The sequence below is a fragment of the Copadichromis virginalis genome, linkage group LG10 (assembly GCF_057382275.1).
Source record: "Copadichromis virginalis isolate Kocher_CV1m ecotype Utaka linkage group LG10, C_Virginalis_male_GT1.1, whole genome shotgun sequence".
Classification (NCBI taxonomy): Eukaryota; Metazoa; Chordata; class Actinopteri; order Cichliformes; family Cichlidae; genus Copadichromis; species Copadichromis virginalis.
The window spans coordinates 28,039,624-28,064,713 of record NC_140627.1 but is presented as its reverse complement, the minus strand read 5'-3'; the positions used below and the strand labels follow the sequence as shown (position 1 = coordinate 28,064,713).

Below are 25,090 nucleotides of genomic sequence, written 5' to 3'. Positions count from 1 at the left end.
TGCAAAAGCACACAAAACACAACGGAAATAGGAAAAAACACAATGAAAATGTTTCTGGGGAGACAATAACCCGACGGACCAGTTGCACAAACCAAAACATGCTAACAAGTGCGCTGAGACTGGGAGACACTTCAAAGAAGTGGAGGAGAGGTAAATGTGGTGTAATAATGTGATTCTAATAATACTACAGATATCTAGAATATACATACATGTTTTGGTTAAGGCACAAAGCTTCTATCTAATCAGTGCAATGAAAGAATTAGTTAGCAATGAAAGAATCATTGCTAACTAAGCTAGCTATCAAAGACGATAGTTGCTAACAGATAGCTTACGTTAGCTTTACAGCTAGCTTTGCATGGGTAGTAAAATATTTTTGTTTTTTGAAATCATTCACACAAATACTATTGCTTATGTTAGTTTATTTAGCTGTTAAATTGTTTTGTTGTTCTTTGTTGTTGTTTTTCTTAATTTTTTGTGCATTGCAGTACAGTGCATTGATAATGGCTACTGTTTTACCAAAGTTTGTGACAGTTAGCTAAGATTAAACTCAGAAGTAAAACTCTTAGCCATTTATGTTAACCGTAATTAAAAAAAAAAAAAAAATCAGTTAAAAAAAAAAAATAGGTCAAATTTGATAACACAAACTGCCTCATTATTTTTCTAAATGCCTTCACAGAGTACAGTGTGTTTTAATACTTACCTAGCAATTCATTTGCATTACTGGAGACTTTGGGGGTCCAGAAAACTCCTTAGACATAACTATGCTCCCTCACCTGAATTCTACTGATATATTTGGCTGCGAGAACTGCTATTGCTAGCATGATTGAGGAGGAGGCTGACTTTGGGGCAAATGGGGCTGTGCAGGTCAAATACTGTGCAAATGTGTTTGTAATCATGCTCACCAATTCATGATGTGATTTAAAGTTGCTTGTTTTTCCTTTAATTTGTTGTGTAGCCTACATGTATAGGACTGCCTCGTAGAGTTCATTTAAATTTAAGCTTTGTTTTGTGGAGTATGTGAAGCACAGCTGCACATATCAGTCTATTTAACTACTTAATCATTATGAAGATTTTTTGTATTAAACCCACATGGAAACAAATAAGAGGCTGTTTTATGGTGTTACTTATTGAAGTTTCTGGATCAACAACAAACTTTTAACCAGAAACTGAATTCATGACACCGAACCACAGCAAAAATATATTATGTTTGTGAAGACGTTTCTTGGTCTCCTCACTTGGCTGCTCAACCTGTTCAAACCCGAGATTAGACCTTGGCTAGAGGCCTCACAGCATGAATGTTCAAATTATGAAATGGTAAAATCTGAAGCCATGTGTGCTCCATTTAATATTTATCAGGTCCTGGATGCATGTCAGTATTTATTTGTTCCTTGCCTCCTTGTATATTCATGACATGAATAATGCCGTGTATGTTAATCAGATGCCAGACCAAGAGCAGTGTCTCAAAGCATCCTTCTGGAAAATCAATCATCTGCACGGCTCCTTAGCATCAACCAACTCTGCTGCTCCCCAGACAGCACAGCTGAGAAGTGTACTGTCTCCTTTTTTCATATTGCTGGACTAACCACAGGCACTGATTAGCAGCATCCCTCCCCCCTGATAGATGCTTTGTGCCTAATTTTAATGAACTGCTTTGCATTAGCGAGCGCTTCTCTCCTCCCTGTGCACTTGCCTTGACTTGCTCTCTCGCAGTCCAGCAAACCAGGGCAGAGCTACAGTGAAAAAAAAATAAATAAATAAATACAAAATACAAAAAATAGTCAACACATCTATCGGTAAGCAGTGGGCCAGGCACACTCTGAGCCAAGACAGAAATATTGACAAAATGTCTGCTAGCCATCTTATTATCTTGCCCAGGGTTGCAGTTGGCAAAATAGCACATGCTGGAGGCAGCGGCGGCAATGATGGTGGAGGGGTGTGTGTCTTTCCATGTGTGTGTTCTGCCGGTAGAAAGAAGCCAATGTTTGTAGAGCTTGCAACCCCGACACCCTGTTGTTGTACTGCTGGGCTTTGAGTGCTGCACCATCATCTGTGGAATTAGTGTTTCTGGCTGTGATAGTGAGCTAGAAGCAGATACCAAATGAGAACACATCTGATAATGAATCATTCACTCACTACATGTCTGCTCTTGGTATGAATTGATGGTATATTGCTGTGGCAACATGAGCCAAACACCAGTTGCTCGGATGAGACTATGTCCAAAAATTTAATGAAATGAGCACAATGCTGTCATTAAAGGCTGTAATACAGGAGATGGGTCAGAAACGGAATTTGTTTCATACTGAGGATAATGCTGTGCAGTGAAGAGTAAAGGCCATTTCATCTCGTTCCAAAGAATATTTGGGTTGATAATAGCTGTTGTCCTAGAAATGTCATGTATTACTAAGCTGTTTTCCCAAATGTGTGTCATGGTGACAGATGTAAAATGCATTTATAAAATCTCTAACAACCTGGCTTTATGATCTGACATCCATCTGTGGTTATTATTAGACCATAAAAAGCATGCGGGTTAAAAATAGGATATCTGCCTCCTGCACCCTAAAGACAGACCCTAAGTCATAAAGACCTTTGGTCACTGTCTTACTTCCTTTGTCCTTTAATTTATCTTAATTAGTTTAATCTGTGTTTTCTTGGTCTTATGTTTGCATTTCCTGATTAACTCCTGTGTGTATTTAAAGCCTCAGTTTGCATCTGTTGTTGTCGAGTCATAATGTCTTCCTGTTTTCCCTTCCTTTTGGCTTCACGGACTTGTTGTTATTTGCTGCCTTTTGGATTTCTTTCTCCACCTTAATAAAAGGTTTGTTGTTTTTGTTTATCAAGTATGACTCAGTCTGCATTTGAGTCCCTTTCCATGACATCATCCCTTTATTAAATTAACTGTTGGTTCTAAGATTGTATCCAGCCACCCACCACTAGCCAGGGAGATATAAACAAGCAAGATGTAAAATCAGACTGAAAACAGTGCAGTTCTCTACTTTGTGACTAAGTGGTGAAAGTGCTCTACTTTTCAATACCACGCTGTTGCATGTCATTAACTTTGTCTCTTTTCTTTTCCTGCTCCATGTCTGCATATATCGCTGCTCTGTCGTTGACCTGCAGTTACTGCATCCAACAGCCTTCTAATTGTGCATCTAGAGTGTGTAAAACAGTTGACCAAACCTGCAACAGGCTGCATTTATAAGATATTAACCTTTAATTTGTCACTAACCATCAAACCACACACCAAACGTGCTATCCAAGTTGTTGTTTTTGCAAGCTCCTCTGAAACTTTTGAGTAGGAAATTAAATAGCTTGCTATCATAAGCTTTAGCTAATGTTTGCTATAGTGTAACTACCTCTTAAGTGAGTTAGATTTCTGTTAACTAAAGTAAAGTGTTGTTAGATTAAAATCTTATTTACGCCTCGTTTTCAGCTCCATGAAATACAACCAGTCAAATACATTAATGCAAAATAATCTGCTGGAGAATCTCACACCGACTCCACATGAGTTACGGCGTAAGAGGACATTCGTTATTGACACAATGCCACACTAGTCAGCATTATGTTAATCCAGTTGGGAGGAAAAAATGACCTATGCTGTCATTTCTAAATTACGTTTTAGAATTTGTGAGCACGTAAAAAGAACACATTACTCACTCCAAACATTGTAGCCAGCGACATCTGAATACGGCGACTGCTTTGAGTAACACATACAGTTTGCTGTTCCTGAGTTGGAAGCTTCGATTATTTTTCTCAGTGAAAGTGGAAGCATGGTCTTTGACAAAAGCGGCATGTACAGTACGGAAATTGTTTGAAGGACCGGCTTTGTGCGATTTCTCACAATGACCCTGGGTTAGGAGGAAGTGCAGCAGTGATGCCCTTCACACTGAAAGAACTTCCTCAGGCCACAACTTAAAGGGCACTCTTTTTTTTTTCTAAAATGAAATGTTCCTTTCCTCCTCCTTGACATCTCGCTCGTTACTTTCATCAAAACGAAATAGAGGTAAGAAGAGGTCAAATCAACATCCAAACAATGGAAGGATGAGGTGGCGAAGGTTCCAGAAATGGCAAAGGGTGGACAAAGTAGCAAACCTTTAAGAAAAATGTTTGAAAAGGCTCTTTGTTCAGGAGTTTCAATGTGTGTTTTGCTGATAAATCCTTCAACAGCATACCCCACAAATGAACTGGCTTAGTAATTGAAAAGGTGGCAGCTAAGTCCAAGGGCTGTTTACATGCTCAATGGAGAAAAATGTGTGCTGACAAATGAGATGCAAATTATATGCACACTGTAAGTTGTGAGAATCTTAAATAAATTAAAGCATGATAAATGACAGCAAATCTGATAATAGGTGCATAGTTTTATCTAAAAGACTTAAATGGATTTAAAGGATTTATGATGCAGGTATACAGACTGTACAAACTGTAACTACCCCATATATTGTGAATTTAGAAGTGACAAATACCACCGCACTCAAAGTATTAAAGTAGGTTTTATTTGGTAAAGAACTAAGGGTTTAGTAATTGTTCAGTGACAAACACGGGCAGGGAAAATAATCTTTAATGATTTATTGACATACAGTAATAGCCAGTATGAATACAAAGCATCTGCGTACTTTCAGCCATACAACAATCTTGGCTCTGAAAATAGTGGCGCCAGTTTTTCCCCACTCTGTCTGTTGGTTGGTCCAGGCTGAAATATGTCAACAACTATTGGATAGATTGCCAGTTTTGCATTGCCCACGGGGTGAATCCACTAATGCCACCAGCAGTTTGACATGTTTGGCTTTTAGAGAAAACAATTTCCATAAATTTTACGTCCAAACATTCAAAACTGATTTTTCCCCCAATTTAGCTCACTCTCTTGTTTTCAAAAATAAACCTAACAAGGACTCATAGGTTCAAACTTTACTTCATCTCATACATTTAGAGAGACACACAAGCTGGAGCCATCCGTGTGGTGCAGCAGATAACTCATAACATTACTGGGAAATTGCTCACAGGTGGATACAAGTACCAAAATTTGTATGTAAACTGTGTTATGACTGCTTTTGTGATAAAGACCATTAGAAAACCCAAGATGGCACGACGTTTGTGATGGCTATTGACAAAATAGATTTTTCTCCCATAAACTAGATTTAATTTTTTTAATGCTATTATGGAATGTGAAATAACTAGTTTAATTTATTTAGAAATACAGGGAGTGCAGAATTATTAGGCAAATGAGTATTTTGTCCACATCATCCTCTTCATGCATGTTGTCTTACTCCAAGCTGTATAGGCTCGAAAGCCTACTACCAATTAAGCATATTAGGTGATGTGCATCTCTGTAATGAGAAGGGGTGTGGTCTAATGACATCAACACCCTATATCAGGTGTGCATAATTATTAGGCAACGTCCTTTCCTTTGGCAAAATGGGTCAAAAGAAGGACTTGACAGGCTCAGAAAAGTCAAAAATAGTGAGATATCTTGCAGAGGGATGCAGCAGTCTCAAAATTGCAAAGCTTCTGCAGCGTGATCATCGAACAATCAAGCGTTTCATTCAAAATAGTCAACAGGGTCGCAAGAAGCGTGTGGAAAAACCAAGGCACAAAATAACTGCCCATGAACTGAGAAAAGTCAAGCGTGCAGCTGCCAAGATGCCACTTGCCACCAGTTTGGCCATATTTCAGAGCTGCAACATCACTGGAGTGCCCAAAAGCACAAGGTGTGCAATACTCAGAGACATAGCCAAGGTAAGAAAGGCTGAAAGGCGACCACCACTGAACAAGACACACAAGCTGAAACGTCAAGACTGGGCCAAGAAATATCTCAAGACTGGTTTTTCTAAGGTTTTATGGACTGATGAAATGAGAGTGAGTCTTGATGGGCCAGATGGATGGGCCCGTGGCTGGATTGGTAAAGGGCAGAGAGCTCCAGTCCGACTCAGACGCCAGCAAGGTGGAGGTGGAGTACTGGTTTGGGCTGGTATCATCAAAGATGAGCTTGTGGGGCCTTTTCAGGTTGAGGATGGAGTCAAGCTCAACTCCCAGTCCTACTGCCAGTTTCTGGAAGACACCTTCTTCAAGCAGTGGTACAGGAAGAAGTCTGCATCCTTCAAGAAAAACATGATTTTCATGCAGGACAATGCTCCATCACACGCGTCCAAGTACTCCACAGCGTGGGTGGCAAGAAAGGGTATAAAAGAAGAAAAACTAATGACATGGTCACCTTGTTCACCTGATCTGAACCCCATTGAGAACCTGTGGTCCATCATCAAATGTGAGATTTACAAGGAGGGAAAACAGTACACCTCTCTGAACAGTGTCTGGGAGGCTGTGGTTGCTGCTGCACGCAATGTTGATGGTGAACAGATCAAAACACTGACAGAATCCATGGATGGCAGGCTTTTGAGTGTCCTTGCAAAGAAAGGTGGCTATATTGGTCGCTGATTTGTTTCTGTTTTGTTTTTGAATGTCAGAAATGTATATTTGTGAATGTGGAGATGTTATATTGGTTTCACTTCCAGAAACATTCAGCTTTGATATTAATGAGTTTTTTGGGTTCATTGAGAACATGGTTGTTGTTCAATAATAAAATTATTCCTCAAAAATACAACTTGCCTAATAATTCTGCACTCCCTGTAATTTGGTGATGTAATCAGGACTTGGCTGGTAATCTGGCATGCCTGATGTTTACCCTTTAATTTGTCATTGATCATCAAACCACACACCAAACGTGCCGTCCAAGTTGTTGTTTTTGCAAGCTCCTCTGAAGCTTTTGAGTAGGAAATTAAATAGCTTGCTATCATAAGCTTTAGTGTAACTACCTCTTAAGTGAGTCAGATTTCTCTTAAGTAAAGTAAAGTGCTGTTAGATTAAAATCTTATGTACGCCTCATTTTCAGCTCCATGAAATACAACCAGTAATCTGGCATGCCTGATGTTTACCTAGTGAGCCGACACGCTTTTGGGCTCACTGGTCAATTGAAGGGCCGCTGTGCACTGGCTGTACAAGCACTGACAGCAGCCCATTCGTCCATTTTCATTCTTGACACTGTATTGTCATGTGCTGTGTGCAGGCAGGAACGGTGGATCCAATGTGCGGACACTCAAAAACGTGATCTCAAACAGCTTTATTGCTGAGACCCAGTCTAACTAAACTGGGAGGCAGGATGGCACACAGTGCAAAGTTGAGGACAAATATGATGGTAGGTCACAACACAGTCAAAGGAAAACGAAGGGCTTAAATACACAGAGGGAGCAATCAGGGAATAGGAGACAGGAGGGAAACACAGCTGGGATAAATCTGGGCTAACGAAACAAAGGAAGCAAAATCAGATACATTAACATGAGACATGGACTTTCAAAGTAAAACAGGAAATGTAACACAGAGATACAGACTTGACAAGGGGATACAGCAGACAGGGGAGACAGAGCAACCATGGAACACGGAGACATAAACCATAAGACAGAGAACTCTAACAAAGAAACCAAAACACTAGAAATGATAAATAATGACAAAATAAAAGCTCAATAATAATGTAAAAGTCAAAACTCTGGGTCAACGACCCAGGTGCCCTAACATGTATTGTCCAATCAAATCTCTTAATGCAGCCAGGCCCTCCCCTGACTCTGCTCTTCAAGGTGCATGAGAGGTATAATTAGGAAGGGAGTGATTTGAGATTTCTGGTAAAATGAATGGTTACTTATTAAACCATTAGTCACTCCTAATAGCTAGTGTGGCTTTTAATTGTCACATGCTGCAGTGTAGTACATCTAAGATGTCCTAATCCAACAACAACTGTACAAACTTGTTTCAATATCAATAATCAAACAATATGAAATATATACAAAATATGTGTAATATACATATATATGTATGCTAGGGCCAATTTTCTGTCCCCGATGTTCTGTCCCCTGTTTGCTACTTATGCTCTCTACTGATTTGAATAAAGAAACGTCCTTAAAAGATACTAAACCCCAGATACTGATGTTTCCATCTCAGTTTGCAATTGTGCCCAATGTTAAACATGTGGGTGTGGAGTGTGTGAAAAGTGCCAGAAGAGAAAAAAAAGTCTTGCATATGTTGCAGTCCATTTTCCCATGGAATCAACAAGGAGAGTGAGGGAGACTAACCTTACAAACTTGATAGTGTATTTGGATTAGTGTCATGATCCAGCTAGTACGGCAACACTTGGGTCGGTCACCTGCATCAAGAAGGTTCTATTTATAGCCATGAAAAGTCAAGCTGTTCCACAGTGACTGTCAGCACTCCTACGGTCATTTTTAGTATCTGGTTTTGCATGTGAGCATTAAAAATGTGTCTGTGGGTGCAGCTTGCAGCTTTGAGAAAGTGCTCTATACATTACAGTCCTTTTCTGGCTTCCAGTCCATTTAGAGTATCCAGTTTAAATTTTACTACTTGTTTTTAAGAGTCTCAGTGGTTTGGCACCATCTTACTTAACTGAACCTTAACTTCCCACAGTACCAGAGCACTGATGTCTACAGACCCTATGATCTTGAATATTCCTAGATGCAGGCTCGAAAGCAGAGGTCACGGGACCTTTTCCGTGGCGGCTCCTAATATTTGGAACAACCTAATTTCTTGTATAATAGCTGCCTGGTGTCATTCATTTTTTTAAAAAACTGTTAAAGACCTACTTATTATCGCTTGTTTTTAGTTATAGTTTACCAGGGTCCCGTGACCTTTATTATGCAAACAGGCCTTTTTTACTTGCACAACCTGGACAACACTTCAACTGGTCCATGTTTAATGTGCTATAGAAATAAACTTCGACTTGACTTGACACTCACTAATCTAGAGGATGGAACATTAAGTAACCGGTCGCCCAGAAAGACTGTTGTAAGTTTGAACCTCCTCAGAGACCTGCTTGTCAGATTAACCAGTGATCCGTAAATTGGTTGATGGGACAGTAAAAGGTTCTCTCTTTCTCTCCCTCTCCATGGTAACTTGTTAAAAAATAACTAGTTTGGAGGATAAGATGTGCCATGATGAGCAATAAAGAGGGATAAAAGAGACTAATACATAAAATTCATTGACTCTTGCAAAAATAAATTGGGGCTAGATTAATGTTAAATTCCCAAACCAAGGTGTATGCATCATAGTGCTATCAAAAGGGTAAAAGGGTAACCTTTAGTCTGCACAGCACTGTGCAGCTCTAACCGTATTGCACCTGTGGAGCAACATGTAAAGCATGTGTGCCTGCTATGTTTTGCTTGAAACCACAAAGCTCTAAAGATGTTTTTTTTTAAGCTATAAATGTGACTTTCTGATGGTCAAAGGATACAAATCAAGAGTGAAACCTTTTAAATTTCATCCACAGGTTCAAATTATGTAGTAAGACAGCTGTTTCCTCAGATAGACACTTTAAAATGTTAAAAATTCAAGTGGCTTTTGGGATTTTACAAATTAATAGCTCGAAAGTGACAGACATGCAAATTTTGGTGCTTGTGTCCACTTTTGAAAGAAAGTACCAACCTGGCTAGTTTATGTTCGTGATTATTAAAAGCATGAATATTTTTAAACCCATCATTCTGAACTTGTCAGGAGTTATGGTAACGAGGTCTTTGGCTATTAAATAAGCTGATGACAGTAGGCTTTTACTAAAGGCTTGAAGGGGCATAACAAAGAAAAAAAAAAAAAAACCTACTTTTAGAGAGGATCGGCTTGCTGTTAGAGGAACTGCCGTCCACAGATTGCTTCCATCTATACCAGAAGTTTTGCATCTGGGCAACTTTAAGTCACAGTCAGCATTAGCTGATTCAGCCAGACCTGAGGTACATATGTAAACAGTGACAAATTAGAGGAAAAACCTAAAACCTTGACCCCCTCAGGGGCTCCAATGGCTTGTGTTGTGCTGCAGTCAGAAATTTGCTGGCATGGTTAAGAGTCCACTGCAAATCAGCACAAAGTTTTTCTGAGGTGCACATTTTCGACCTCTCAGCACAATAACCCCCTCCAGTAGATGTGGTTTGGTGACTCTGAAGGCAATGGCAGGTGAAAGAAATAAACATCCAAAAAAAAAACCAACCCCCAAAGCAAAAAACCTGAAACTACAGTTGATTTTAGAACAGCAGAAGAAAGCTGCATTAATTAGGGAGATGTGACCTGAGTGCTTCTCAGAACTTCCCTCCATTTCCTCTGGAAGCCAGTCACTTGAGATGCCTTTTGGGAAGCTGCCAAACACTGCAGGGATAATTGAAAATTTTAGGGCCTGTTTGAGTCCCTGAACAATGTAGAATTACTGTCCACACACTGCAAGGTCCTGCTGAGAGTTGAGCAGTCACTACATCCAACCAAACAAGAGAAGATGACAGCTTATTGATTCCTAATGCTGGAAAAAGGGGGTTTGCTGCAAGAGCTCCAGTAATGTGATATAGAAGGAAAGGATATAAATGCTACTGCTTCAAAAACATTAAATTATAAGAAAAGTCTGCAACCACACACAAAAAAATGACTACAGATAGTGATCGTATAGACAGAAGCTGTAACTTGGAATAAGTAAGGAATTGTTCTGGAATTTGTTATGCAAAGAGTCACTTCGCAGTAATATATATACATATAACATGAAATTGCAACAGTCATACAAACAAAGATAAATGCTTTCAGCCCTTGTGCTTAAGCCCCTGATTCTTTGATAACAGCTGGGTTTAATCTTGTTTACTGTTGAAGAAAGCTATAACAGAGATGGAGATTGAGAATAGGTTTTTGAGCCACTATCCCCACGAATATCAGATTAAAGTGAAAGAAGTAACAACAACAACAACAAACAGAGAGCAAACATTCTGATTTTGTTGTTGTTTCTTGTTATCAGGCCCATTCATTGAGTCAGACTTGGCAATCTAAAGCTACACTTCTGGAATTAACAATGATGCTAGCAGCGAGGCTCGAGAGATGCCGCCTGTCAGTCAGTCAGATACTTTGGTGAAGTCTGAATGAGCTTCACAGGTTTTGGATGGACAGCAATAAAATTTTGTGCAGATGTTCCTCTTTTCTCTTTATAGCCACCTGTACGTTAACAGTTTGATTTTATAGGGCAGAGGCTAACAAACTCGAGCTAGCTGCTACAGCACACTAAGCATGGTTCGTTGTGTTGTGTGCTTGTTTCGTTGGTGTGAATGTTTCCTTTTTCATTCAGTTAGGTTCACAGGTATTTGGACAAGGACTTTTTCCTGGTAATTTGACCACAATGCATTTTTATTCAAATGACAGACTTTAAGCTTTAATAAGGGTTTTACAAATATTTTCCATGAACTGTTTGAGAATTACAGTCATTTTTAAACATAGACCCTATCAGAGGCTGATCTGTAATAGTACAAACTAACATTTTCAATACAAGGATCGATTTTTAATTTGGGGATGAAAAATTGAAAGAGTTCCAACAAATGAATTCGACACTTTAAATCAGGTCCAGATTGTTAGAGGCTTCACCTGAGCATTATGTATAAAAATGGCTATAATTCCTAAACAGTTAATTCAATACTTTTATTTAATCCCCTTCATTGAAGCCGAAATTCATCATTCACAACTTTATAAGCATTATTATTACAAAAGTAAAATAAGAATAATAATAAAGTGCTACTGTCCAAATACTTATGGAACTAACTGTATATGCACTTTTAATTATACAGATTTAAGATTTATAGCAACTAGCAGAGCCCTTGGCTGCTGGTGGCAGACCTCTGGCAGTCCTTGGGCTACACTTTGACAAGCATTGTTGCTGGGAAGCGTGACTATTAGAGAGATTACCATAAAGTTCCCTTTTCCTTAGAAAGATAAAAAGCTACATTCAGCTGCTTCGTTATTCACAAGGATTGGCCGCAGTGGTATGTCGGATGTCCTTCCTGATGCAACACCCGAGAGATCTGTGTCTCCACTCGGGATCACACCAGGGATCTTTCACTTGTTAGGCGAAAAACTTCCTTTAATGTTTCCAACTAAGAGTGATTTTCATTTTGTAATTTTTTAGAGATGATTAAGCAGAGTTTACTTTAGAACATGGTGACCTTGTGACTGATACTGTAAGTAGGCACCGAAAGGATGTGGACAGTGTCCAAGTTCTCATATAACTTCTTCCTCCAAAAAATGCAAATAGTGATGGCCTAATGCCAATCTCAAGACAAATCAATGAGTGACATCATGGCTACAACCTCTTCATCTGCAGAGACTGTGTTACATTTACGTACTTTAAGGGTTTTAGAAGAATTTACTAAAACATCAAAGTTTGGGTTATTTCTCAGGTCTGCATTAAAAACCGATGTTTCATCTGACTGTAAAATAATTTGTTCATTTTTGGTCTAAAAAAATGTGTCCATGGTGTACAACTTTACATCGGACGTTGTGCAACAGGACGCTACATGTATCTCAGTTCTTCACTGTATGGCGTCATGAATCCAAGCACGCTGCACGTCCAGTACAGATAGCAGCATCGACAGCCAGTCAAAGCTGCAGCTCTCGAACAATTGCTGTCTGAAACAGAAACACTGAAGCAATGAGTACGGTTGTATCCCAAAGGCTGGAAAAAATGAGCATGCACCTGGAAAGTTGCCAAATGAAATCCCTAGACTGCCAGAGACAGTCTGGGAGGAGAACATGAATGACTGGTGCTTTCTGTGTTTGTATAGCAGACAATACAAATAAAGCTTAGGATGAATTGGACCTACTGTGAAATTTGATTGGGATGAATGGACCTTGATGTTCTTTCTCTCTGTCCCCAATCTCTTTTAATTTACTGGTGTTGTGGAGGATATGGTTCTCATCATTAATCAGCAAGACAAATGAATCCCCAGCTCGGCGTGAGAGAGCGAGCGAGAGAGCTGGAAACACACAGAGAGGAAGAGAGGTGGAAGAAGAAAGGAAGGGGTGGGGTATATAAATCAAGTATGCTTTGATTAATTCACCTTGGTCTAGAGGACGCGGCTAATAAGATCCATTGGATCGATATACAGAATCCTCATGTTTTCAGCTGTATGTCAATAAAAAGAAAATCTGCTAGATCACTCAAAATGGTTAATTACACCCAAGCTAATGAAAATCTTTACATTTACTGACACCAATTAGTAATGTTCAACTCAAATTACAATCATTTTCAGAGTGGGTAATTAACAGATTGAGGTTTTTCTTTCTGCGAGGTGCTGGTAAAAGCTATAAATCAAGTAATAAACAAAAAGACAAATTTAGTGCTGAAAATGGCACTTTCTCAAATGTCAATCACTACACCGAATTTTGGTGGGATACGTGGCTGTGCATTTCTAAATATCAAACTGAAGCTAGAGCTATGCTTTAACTGTACCTCGCACAGATCTTTTTTTTTCCCCACTTTGTCCATACTTCTTTAGATATAACATTTAATCCATGTGAAGGCACAGCTGTGCACTTCCCTACTTGTCCACTAAAAGGCACTCTAGCACCTGTTTCAGAGCAAATCTGTGAGTCAAAGAAGGAGAAGCATTTCATATGGAAGTCTAACAGGCAGAAGAAGGGTTGCAACATTTGAACAAACCAGATGAAAACAACAAGGTCCCAAAATGTACGCTGTGTTTAAAAGTTAGTCCACTTTTTAAAAATATCTACTTTTATTCAAACTGATCAATCCACTGAGTTTAACACTAACAATGTGTTTTCACTGGAGACTAGGGTTGCCAACTCCCTGAAAAATAAATAAGGGACACCTCGTGGCCAGGGCCGGGCAACCCAGTTGTCTTCACCCTTCCCAGTGTGGTAGCTCTTTTTTTGTGTGTGTGAAATTATTTTTTAACCATTTGACTTGAATTTGATTTAAGCAGATGCATATTCTTTGTGATATGACCATATGGGAAACAAATGATCATTTAGCCATTTATTTTTAGCTCAGAATGACAACATTAACACAGTAAAACAGGTCTCTTTCTTAAACAGAAGCCTGTCATGCTTAACTTTTGAGAATATAAGTAAATCTTTCTTTAAAAGAACTCTGTCCTGCTTAACTTAAAATTATATAAATTAATAGAAAGCAATAGAACGAAAAATATTCTTGTAACAGTGCACATTTAGTGCATTTAGTACAGTTGGCTTCAGTTGAGGTATTATTTCAGCTTTTCTAATGCTAATCAGCTGCTCCTGTTTGTAAACCCGCTTGTTCCCATGATTACGCAACTTAACTCATCATCATTATTCATCTATGTATTACTTTTATGTATTATTCATCTTTTTGTTGTAATCATCTATCCTTGCAGTTGTTTATTACACAAAATAAATGATATTATCACACTTCTGGCCACATAGCGCTGATATTCACTGCACATGCCCATATTAACCTTAACCAGAGGGTTTAAACAACAAACCAGTGTTTACATACCATATCTGCTTCTGCCGTGGCCTGGTGGACAAAAAATTGGTTAAGGGTTCCCCGAGCTTTCACGCCCCTCATGTTCTTCTTGTGCCCACCACTAGAAGCATGCCTATGGAAAAAGTGCGCCGGCACACAGTGCAGTGCGCTTTATAGGTGTTATCGTGCACTTTCCCAGCCAGGTGTTTTCCTTTTCCCAGTCCTCCCTGTACTTTTGCAGCCTTTTTTCTTTTCTTTCTCTGAGGGGAACAAACATTGCTGCTCTAACGCTGGGCTTACACTGTGCGATTTTTGGCCCATTTTGAGCCGATTTTTGAGTCGTGCGACCGATTTGGTGATCGGCCCGATTTTGGCCCTCATCGTGCATCGTGTAGTATACGTGGGTAACGAGAAGCGATTAACACCTCACGACCAGCTCCCGATCATCAATCGCTCGTGAGGGTGTCACCACAGCCGCTCACACTGCTCATGCGCAAACACGTAAACATCGGTGAAAAAGACGGCGCAGCACGGCTGTGCAGCGTGTGATCTGGACACAAGTGATGGAGGCACTTGTAGAACTTTCGAAAGCTCATCCGAGCCTTTTCGATGTGGCATCACAAAATTATCACGACCACAACAACCGTGAAAATAGTTGGATTTACACTGCTGCTCAATCACAGCTGCCTGATCATGTTTTTCATTAGCAATTTAGCAAAGTTGATGGTGGTGTGTCTGTGTGAGTGAAAGACAGAGAGAGCGAGCGACAGATTTTCTGTTATAACCTTCATGTTATGTTGGCACAGTGTGAGCACTCAGGTCGCATCAGAGCATCGGGCCGTATAGTGTGAGACCCTGCATCGTGACCTGCAAACTTCTAATCCCTGCGAGTCAATCGTGCAGTTTGAGCAAGAGCTGAATAACGTGACTGAAAAAAATCGCAGTGTCTGCCCAGCTTTAGGTGTACTGTCGTCCGAGACCGCAGTGTCGGCGTTTGTTTCCCTGTTGGCCATGCTTCTTGTTGTGGTCATCTGTTGTCTTCCGGTATTTTCTCCGCAAGCGACCTTTCCTCGACCAATGAGATAATCTGAATTGTCATACTCGAATTGTCATAAGTGTGCTGTCAGCTCATTGGTCACAAAGCAGGAGAGGGGCTGGGAATTATGTTTTCAAACAAAGCGTTAATTCCATTAACATTTATAGACTACTTTTGATTCTCACTGTATTACGGGACAAAGTGCGTCCCTTATTAGCTCAATACGGGACGTGTACTTGTGTTTCTAAATACGGGACGATTCCGTTTTTTAAGGGACGGTTGGCAACCCTACTGGAGACACAGAGGTTTTCTTAAAAAATAATTCCCCTAATCTAGCAGACATGAAATCCCAGAGGTGTGATCTAGATGGGGCATTACAAAAATACAAATGAAAAAAAACCCCCTGAAAAATAGGGTCATTAATGACAAGCGTCAGGTAAAATCTCTCACAGGAAAACTGTAGGGAAAAAGCCTCAGCAACTGCTCTTAATTAAAATAAGATTATGGTATGCATTTAATTGCTACAGCTGTTATTAATTGCATTTTTTGTTTATTTTAGTTGCTTGGTCATTTTTGTAATTTGTCTAGTTGGTTTCACATCAAAAAAACAAAAGGTTCAGTCAGCAATTAGGAACTATTCCTTTTTGGAGGGATATCAATGAGAGTTTAAGTGCAGAATGACACATTTGGCTAACCATGCTAATGTGTGGAATTGCATCTGCTTAAATAAGATTCCTCTTCAATTAGTGTAGACAGAGTAGCTCAGATTTCCTTCATTAAGAGAACCCTCAGGACAGACTGCTGACAGCTGACTTGTTGTTGGATTAAGTTTGACCTGAGGGTTAAATACTACATCTCACTCCAACATCATAGAAGCATGTCTCGGGATTTCTTTTCCTTCTCTATAACAGCAAAAGTGCTCTTTTAACATGACTTATATCATTAAAAGTCTGTATGCAACAAATACAGATACACTTCCTGTGAGGATCGCAACCTTTGGGACCATTTTGTTTGCAACCCCACTGCAAGGAGCAGAGATATATTAAACCCACGGGCGAATGAAATCCATGGATTAAACATGGATGTTCAAGACCGTGTCAGCTGTCTTGAATTCCATAAAGGCAGTTCAAACACACAGATGGCACTGACTGAACTGTACAGCCTTATTTCATACCTGTGACCAAGACCATTCGGCTTAATTTAGACTTTCAGTGGGTGAGAACATGTTCAGTCTAACACAAGACACCGTGTAATTGCTTTCAACTCTAAGATGTTCATATGTTTTGTCTCTTTAACTGCACCCACACTTCCCTTATGTAAGGGGGGGGGGGGGGACACTGGGTGCACTGCAATATAATTCAATACAACACCAACACTTATTCCAGGCTCCGTAATAAACCTACTCAGACAGAGTGTCAACAAATTTAGAATATTTAGTCTAACAAAGGTAATATTTGCCACAGGGCTGTGCTACTCTATGACTTGGTTCTTACTGATGTAACTATTGTTTAGTGAGTGTAAGAGTTTAGGCTGTGCAAAGCATATCTTGCAAGCACCACACTTTTAAGAAACACACACACACACACACACACACACACACACACATATATATATATATATATATATACACACACACACACACACACACACACACACACACACACACACACACACAGGATCTTAAGTACTGAAGCTTTTCTTTTGAAAAACTGTAAATGCAATTTAACAAATTGCTCTAAAAACGGAGCAAATTTGTACAATCATTGTTCAATATAGTTGTACATTATCTTGTAAATGCTGATGCCTTGGAGAAAAAAATTACCAGCCGCAAGCCGTTGCACTTACATCTACCATTTTCATGGTAGAAAGACCAATAAAAATGTAAATGTCTATGCTCAATCATTAATGGTTCACTATCTTTAACATTGTTGTTTTGATTTAAAGTATGATGCTTAAATGAAGACCGAAACAACAAACATCATGGTAAGTAAAACTTGAGCACACGTTTCTGAAATGGTAGGTACATTTTAAGAGGTTGAAAAAAAAGGGGGAAACTGGACTTCTTTACGTTTGTGAAGACATTTCACCTCAAGAGACTTATTTAGTTCCCAAAACAAAAAGTGGATAGTCCCAGGTATCTAACCCCTAGTGGGGGTTGCTCCCTTTGGAGGTGGTTGTTAAATCACTATTGATCATGGGGGTCACCACATAAGTGAGCATGGTTTATTACCATCACTGAGGGTTAGGCCAAAAACCATTGACACCTTGCCCTACCCTATCATGTGACCTATTTAGGTCACCTGAAGCAAGGTGTGAGGGTTGAAGCACCTGGGAAGAGATCTCAAGACTGCCCTGTAGGTGGCTGATAGCTGGTCTTGGAAGCTGCCAACACTGTTCAATGAAGGCCATTCACAGTGGACTTAGATAGCCTCCTCTACTCCTGAAACCACCTGTTTTCTTGGTCTATAATGTGAACACTGGCATTCATGAAAGAGAAAAGGTTTACTCAGAAACTGCATGGGTTTGTAAAATAGTAGGATAGATTAGATTGTTTGTAAGATAAAAGGACCCGATATATTCATCCCTTGGTTTGGGGTTTTCTTCTTGTTCTTTATTTCCTGTAAAGTGATTTATGTTCAAGTTCTGTGATATGTTTTGTTACCTTTGAAATTTAGTACCGTAATTTTTTAAAAATGTATTTTTTTTCCCCAGCCTGTTTGAATTCCTTCATTTTTAGGTTATCTGTGATTTGGGTTTCTGTATTTCTTGGTTAGTCCATATTTAGATTTCTTGCTATTTCTGTTGTCGTTGTGTTGACAAGTCTTGTTCGTCTCATGTTTTGTATTCTTCATGATTGGTTTTCTAGTCCTATTATTTGAGTCTTCTGTTTTTAGTTGTGTGACCCTCGGGTTGTATTTAGTTAGATCCCATATGCATGTCCATTTTCTGCTTCTATTTCTGTCTTATCTCTGTTTGTCTTTTATCCCTTAGTGTTTCGATGTCTAGTCTTTCTGTCTTCCCCAGTGTCAACTTAACCCTTGCTTCCCCAGTCAGTGGTGTTTTCCTGTTTTATTTCGGTAACTGTTGTTCTCTCAGTCTCTTTTGACTTTACTTCCCCCATCTCATTATGTCTGTCTCCAGCCATGTATCCCACCTCTTATCGATCCCCTTGTTATCATACGTGTGCATATATTGCTGCAGTCTGCACTTGTTATTTGTTGTATCGTCCTCATATTGTGTGTAGCCTAGGCCTATTTCTCCCTATTGCAAGTCTCAAGTGAGTTTATATTTAATTTTTTCCCTCCCAATGTTTGGATTCTCTTGTTCAGTTCCCTCCTTATTCCATGAAGTCTTAATAACAGCAATCCAGAAGTGGACGTGGACCACAGAAAAACATGGCTAGCACATAAAGAACATATACTGGATAACAGGGAGACTAGAAGAAAAAAATTAAGAAGAATAAAGTAGCAGGCATGACTATCTTTACATACTTAGATCCCAAGTGTTTATAAAACAAGTCGATGAAGATGTGGATATTCACTCAAGTAGAAGTACAGATACTTGTGTGTTTGGTGCAAGGCCAGCTGTCCAGTGTCATTTTCTGTCACCACGCCTTTGCTTTGCACTTCCCATATGGAAAAGCTATTTATAAATCTTATAAAGTTTGTATCTGTCTTGTGTGAAACTTGTATGAAAAGCATATACGAGTGAAAATAGATATAAGATCACTTGAAAAATTATATAATGAAACTTGTATGTTTTGGATACTTACTAAAACAATGTATGAAAGTAATGAGAAAGTGGCCACTTTCATGAGTAAATCATGTAAGCCTTATATGATTTACTCATGAAAGTGGCCACTTTCATGAGTAATCACATATAAGTTTTTACTATTTCTTTTCCATATGGGTTGTTTCCAACATTCCCCCCCCCCCCCTTTTTTCCTTTTTATCTCTGTATGATTAACATAAGTTAATGCAACAAATTCCTGTGGTGAATCCACCAATAAAGTTATCTTTAATGTATTGCTTTTTCCTCCATTTACAAATCTGTTTGATGCTGGAAGAAATAATCAATAACTCCCCCTCGGTTGTGTTAAAAACTACAGTAATGAACCTGTTTAAAAATGTAAGTAGACAGTACATGCATTTATCCTAAAGGAGAAAAAAAAAGTAAAATACCTGAAAAACCTAGTATAAAGTATTTCACCTCTAACTAGAACTGAACAAAACAAGATTCCTTTGAGAAAAATGACCAAATTAAGCAGAACAAAAAAAATGATGTGAATACTGACATGAATATGAAACAAAGAGCTGAGACGGGGAAGGAATACACATAAAAACATGGTAGAAATACTACTACAACAACTAACAGACAAGTCAGTTATAAATACTTTGGAAACCACAAAGCTAATTACAAGAAACCATAAAGCAAGTCTTGGGAAGGGACTCAAACCCTGCCAACATTCAGAGTAATTATTATAAACTATTAAGTGGTTAAACAGTTCCTAAATGAAAGTGGAGCCAGTGTCGTGTACGTCACTTCACCGTTTGTTCAAGGTGTTTCGTCCACAGGTATTTTTGAAAATGCAGATTTTTCTATGCGTTTGCACCTTTTGTTCACATGTACACGGCGTTTTCGGTCACTGAAAACGCAGATTTTTAAAAACGCCTGCCAGGGTGGAGCTTTTCGAAAACTCAGTTTTTGCGTTTACGTGCGGACGAGGAAAACGGAGAAAAACGCAACGCCAAAGATGTGCGCCTTTTTTGACGTCACACTGTGCGCCACGTTATTGTTTCGGTGAAATGAATTTCTACAATGGCTAACTTAGACAAAATACTGTTACTGGTAATTTTACTCTCTGCAGTGTTTAAATACTTACACACAGTTATTGTCCCTCCACACACAGGACTCAGTTCTGCTTCTATGCGCCATCTTTGTTTACTCTTTCCCACCCGAGCTTCTAGACTTCTGATTGGCCAACATTTCTACACGGTTAGGAATATATCGCCACCTGTTGCTTTGGCATGTTTCTGGCAGCGTTTCCTTCGTTTTTGGCGTTTACGTGTGGACAGGATTTTTTTTTTTTTTTTTTTAAACACAAAAACGGAAAAACTCCTTTTTCAAAAATACCCGTGTACGTGTGGACGTAGCCTAAAACATCGCTTCCATGTCTTTGTTAGTGTCATGTTTCGGCCGTGTGGCAGGCAGAATGAGGACCCAAATTGCAAACCCACAGACACGGGGGATAAACTCAAAATGCAGCTTTATTGCTGATAAGTGATAAACAATAACGATGATACAAAAGCAATACAAAACTACACTAAACTGGGAAAAGCTAAAGTAACATATACCGGAAGACACGGGGAGAACCACACACGGCATGAGGGAGAACGCGACGCCGAACAGAGGAAGACGCAGACAGAAATACACAGAGGGTTAACGAGGAAAGTGGGAACACACGGGGAACACAGGTGACACAGATAACCATAACGAGACAGGGCGGGGTGAACATAACGCTGACGGGTACAGGCACAGAGGTTCAGACAGGAGGAGAGAGAGCACGGGGAGAACGCAGACATAACGGGCTGGGGAAAACATAGAATAAAGCACAAGGAGAGACGAGGGCTCATAAATACACAGAGGGGCACACAGGGGGTAAGAGTCACGAAGGGAAAACACATAAGGAACAACGTAACAGATCAACCCAGGAAGCATGGCCTAAATAAAGAACAAAATACAAAAATACATGAAAACTAAGAATACTGGGCCCACATGGCCCAGGACCATGACAGTTAGACTTTCAAGCAAGAGAAAGCTTGTGTTCAAGAATTGATTAAAATAAAATAAAATAAAGTATATCAATTTAGTTTCAGGAGAAAATTGCTTATATGGAAGAAATGACATTCCGGAGCTTTTTAATACTTAATTGTAAGAGTTTGATATATTACATCCAACATTTAACAAATTAAATGGACTTTAGATGTACAAAACTGTAAATAGCATTTTTATTTTTTTTACTAATATTATCTGTATGTAGAAAAGACATGTGCAGCCATGTAATAAGCACATTCGCTGTTAATGTTTAAAAAAAAAGACAAAAACATTTTCACAAATGCATTCCATCTTTGAAATAATCTGATCTATATTACTCACTTGGTAAAACACGATGTGATGCAACATCTAATCCACAATTGTGGTTTACACGCACTTTTATGTGCAGAACCATCGTAGTAAATTGGGGCCTTCGTTAATTTCTCTGAACTGTTCTTTTTCCAGGTTGGAATGCGTGTATCTTTAATGACTTTAACAAACAAGAACTGGGTTGCACAAATCTATTTATTTTGGAGCCCAACAATACCATGACATTTTTGCCCATTATGAGCGACTGTAAACTTCTGTGTGTTAAAACAACATCTGTACATCTGTGAATTTGTACAGCGACCAGGTTTGACCAGGGAGAAGATGGCAGGGTTTTACATGTGTTTGGTTAGAATATAAAATCAGAAATCAAAAATTCAGTAATTTCTTAAAAAATCAAACTCAGATACACAAAAGTCCCAGCACCATAACACCTCAACACAAAGTGAACACCTGTTGGCTCCTTTAGACTCTCTGCTCATGATTTTTGCTCTGTAAATTTTTATTGTATGTTCTCACATTCACAGTTACCAGCATTTTCCCTTTAGGAATTTTAGAGCTTTTGCTTAAACTTGGTGGTTTAATCGTGTAATCTCAAGCACTTACTACCCACAGAGCAACAAAGTGCTTGAGACAAAAGTTGGAATTCAAAAATGCCAGAGCTAAAGAAAGAACCCTTATCTGAGCCTATCCAGCTGCTCATGTGGTTTGCATCCTTTCTAACAATCGCAATCAGACGACAGATATCCATTACTGCTAAAATTAGGAGATGCCGACTTCCATATCACTTGAGCCACCAGTGCACAGGCGCCTACCCAATCAGCACAAAGGAGGACAAACACTCTACTCCACCTGATGTAGAAGCCTCGTGGAGATAATTGATCGGCAGCGAACCAGGAGTTTGTCTGACATTTGAGGGGAAAATGTGAAACCAAACCATTTAAAACTGGTTGAAAAATGTGTAAAAATTTTAACTGTAAAAAGACATTTTGCCTCCATGAACATATTAGGAGACAGCTCCGTAACCATTTCAGAGATGCATTAAAGCATAGTAGCTCTATGATTGTGTAGTGGTTAACCCTATTTGCCTTACGTTTAAACAATTCAAGACACATACACCCTCAGAGGGTCAGAAGCTCTCGACAGCGAGGCAGTGGTGCTAACAGCATGCAGTGTGATTAAAGCCTCAAGTTTGTTTTATTCTGTGTTAAACTGAAAAAATAAACACAAATGTCTCACACATCATCTGTTTGTAACTGCAAATTAAAGTGCACAGCAAATGATGAGTAATTTGTTAGTCTTAAACTGTTAGAAGGCTGCACTAAACCCAGCTGCAGCGATGGATATGAGGGGACTATGTTGTCCAAAACTTAAATATGTATCGTTTTGCATCTTTAATCAGCACGAGGATGTACAATGCATAATATTATATCTTTTTAATCGTTACATTCCTGATTTCATACATTTCATACATACATTCATGATTTTCCTGGAAAAAACCCATTTTTTTTCTGAAAAAAAAAGGGAAAATTTGCGCATGGTAGTAACATTAATCTTTCCCCTTTTGGTGCTGCTTTTAGGGGTTGCCACAGCGGATCATTTCAACCCTCTGCCTCGTATGTTTTTGTCAGTGTCACCATCACCGAAGCATCATCACAGTAGGTCTCTCACTACCATCTTGTAAACCTTCCCTTCCACTGTTGCCATACCCTTAAGTCACAAATCACCCCAGAGATCATCTCCACCCACTCCACCACTTGCTTTTTCTTCCTCTCTCCAGTGCATACCTCCACCTTTCCAGGCTGTGTTCCCTAATCTGGCAACAAGGGAACCAATCAAATGAGAAGGGCCACATCAGATCCTGGATGAAATAAAAGAAAAAAAGAAAAGGACAAAAAAAACTTTAACATTAGACAAAATTGAGGCATCTTCACAAAATATTAGACAGATGGGAGAAACCCCTTAAAAAATAAATGATAATTTAAAAAAAAAAAACAGTTTGTCATTCAGCAAAACTTTAGTTGTCAAAAGTTTGGGTTCTGTAGATATTTTACAAAGCATTTTATCACTAAAAGTCTTGGAAATGTTCGAGGCACGGTGGAGGACTACAAGTCAATGAGACCTTGTTTGAAGGATGTTTATAAAAAATGCATGCCATGTCTTTTCCTAAAAACATTTCTTTGATCATAATGAAAAACATCAAGCTGAAGTGAAAAAGAAGTTCACAAGGAGACTCAAGAAAATCCGATTGCTCTTAAACTAGGCTGTGTCATTATGTAATGAAGGTTGTTAAACATCGCTTCAGCAGCGAATGTGTAAATGTATTATCTCGCTTCCCTTCACAGACGTCGGTCCAGTGTATCTTCCTCAAGGGGATCAGAAATTAAGCACCAAAGCAGAGTTTTACCAGGTCTTATCATGACTGCCACTGAGATACTTCTGTAATAATTCACATAGTCAGAAACCTTTCATTGCAAGAACACCATTTGACCGCAACCCTGCTCACAATCAGCTGAATCCTGCAGGGAATTTCTGCACTCTGGCAAGCTTTTGGGAAAAATACAGCAATAACAAAACTTTTAAAAGCAAAGTATTATGATGGTGTAGAGGTCATAAGGATTCAGTAGCAGATACAAAGGTTTGCACAACTCTGCGCTGCTAACATCATCAGGCAGTACATCAGTATGACCAAAGCTAAATGTTAAGATAATTTTTGTTTGTTCTGAAGATAACTCCACAGGGTGCCTTTAAGGTTATAGCAGCACCAGTGGTATTGAATAACTAAAGCAGTCGACAGGACCCATCCTAGAGTATATATATATTTACTACTATTAGATCAATCAATCAGTCTTTATTCATAAAGCACTTTTCATACAAAAAAATGTAGCACAAAGTGCTTTACATAGTTAAAAGCAGCCCACCCCACCCTCCAACTCACTCCCCACACTCTCATTAACATAAATGATGTGAATACACACATATCCCCCCCCCCCACACACACACACACGCGCACACTTAAAGAGTAAAAATTGGGCTGGGTTCGCATGAGCCAAGTGAGGAAACACTATAACAGGGAGCCGTCTGCACCGGGAGCCGGTCACAGACTGCAGCCTCCAGGCTGGGCACACAGCAGGAGGGAGGCAAAGGAGCCCCCCAGCCAGGCTGAGAGGACCCCAGAGCCCCAGCAGCCACGGTCGATCACAGCCCCGGTGCAGAGAGCCCCCTCCGAGGAAACACTGGAGATATGACACAATAGGATATATACAAGGTAAAATGATAAAATAAATAAGAACGGGATACAATATAAATATAAATATAAATAGAGTAAGAAGGTTAAAAAATGAATAAGAATAAAATCAATAAATATTAGGTAAAGCCTAAATTAATAATAGAATAACAGGATAGAATAAATAAGCATAAAATAAATAAACGTTAGGTGAAAGCTAAATTAAAAAGGTGGGTCTTGAGCCTGTTCTTAAAAACATGTACGTTCTCTGCGGCCCTGAGCTCCTCCGGCAGGCTGTTCCACAGACGAGGACCATACCACTGAAAAGCTGCCTCTCCGTGAGTATGTGTCCTGACTTTAGGGACAATCAAAAGGCCAGTACGTG

The 25,090-nt window shown here is 39.3% G+C and overlaps 1 long non-coding RNA gene across 1 annotated transcript; it reads left to right on the top strand.

Annotated features, from left to right (window-relative positions):
• The first annotated feature begins 3 nt into the window (after positions 1 to 3).
• LOC146700716 (uncharacterized) lies at positions 4 to 23,869 on the top strand. Its single transcript, XR_014922678.1, has 3 exons — positions 4 to 150; positions 23,060 to 23,137; positions 23,260 to 23,869. It is a non-coding gene; the product is annotated as an uncharacterized LOC146700716 (long non-coding RNA).
• Positions 23,870 to 25,090: the final 1,221 nt, after the last annotated feature.